General features: G+C 52.4%; 2 non-coding genes across 2 annotated transcripts; both read right to left on the reverse strand.

The window, feature by feature from the left end:
- Window positions 1–295: 295 nt before the first annotated feature.
- LOC119347908 lies at window positions 296–414 on the reverse strand. The gene has a single exon (XR_005168590.1). It is a non-coding gene; the product is annotated as a 5S ribosomal RNA (ribosomal RNA).
- Window positions 415–711: 297 nt separating this feature from the next.
- On the reverse strand, window positions 712–830 carry LOC119347907. Its single transcript, XR_005168589.1, has one exon. It is a non-coding gene; the product is annotated as a 5S ribosomal RNA (ribosomal RNA).
- Between the last annotated feature and the right edge of the window lie 142 nt (window positions 831–972).

A 972-nucleotide genomic window follows, 5' to 3' on the forward strand; every position in this document is an offset into this window, starting at 1 on the left:
ACATGTTACCCCGGTCTTCGTCCCTTATCCTTGCCCCTCCCAGCTCCACTACAAAGACGATTGTACATTGCTTTGGCCGCTCCCTCTCAACTACGGAGACGAGTTTAACGCGGTTTCCACCCCTCCCTCTCAACCGCACCAGTGCACGCTTGCCGCGCCACAACGCCGACGCTGGACCCGTGAATCGTGAGCACCCAGCTATGCTTACCGCACTCGTGCAAAATAATAAAACACGGTAAATATATTACTTACACGTGCGTTTTGTTTTGCAAGCGGCGCGAAAAAAATTAAAAAGGGAATGCAACACGAGGACTTCCCAGGAGGTCACCCATCCTAGTACTACTCTCGCCCAAGCACGCTTAACTTCGGAGTTTTGATGGGATCCGGTGCTTTAGTGCTGGTATGATCGCATCCGACATGTTACCCCGGTCTTCGTCCCTTATCCTTGCCCCTCCCAGCTCCACTACAAAGACGATTGTACATTGCTTTGGCCGCTCCCTCTCAACTACGGAGACGAGTTTAACGCGGTTTCCACCCCTCCCTCTCAACCGCACCAATGCACGCTTGCCGCGCCACAACGCCGACGCTGGACCCGTGAATCGTGAACACCCAGCTATGACTTAGCGCACTCGTGCAAAATAATAAAACACGGTAAATATATTACTTACACGTGCGTTTTGTTTTGCAAGCGGCGCGAAAAAAATTAAAAAGGGAATGCAACACGAGGACTTCCCAGGAGGTCACCCATCCTAGTACTACTCTCGCCCAAGCACGCTTAACTTCGGAGTTCTGATGGGATCCGGTGCTTTAGTGCTGGTATGATCGCATCCGACATGTTACCCCGGTCTTCGTCCCTTATCCTTGCCCCTCCCAGCTCCACTACAAAGACGATTGTACATTGCTTTGGCCGCTCCCTCTCAACTACGGAGACGAGTTTAACGCGGTTTCCACCCCTCCCTCTCAACCGCACCA

The sequence above is a fragment of the Triticum dicoccoides genome, unplaced genomic scaffold, assembly GCF_002162155.2.
Source record: "Triticum dicoccoides isolate Atlit2015 ecotype Zavitan unplaced genomic scaffold, WEW_v2.0 scaffold7944, whole genome shotgun sequence".
In the NCBI taxonomy this organism is placed as follows: domain Eukaryota; kingdom Viridiplantae; phylum Streptophyta; class Magnoliopsida; order Poales; family Poaceae; genus Triticum; species Triticum dicoccoides.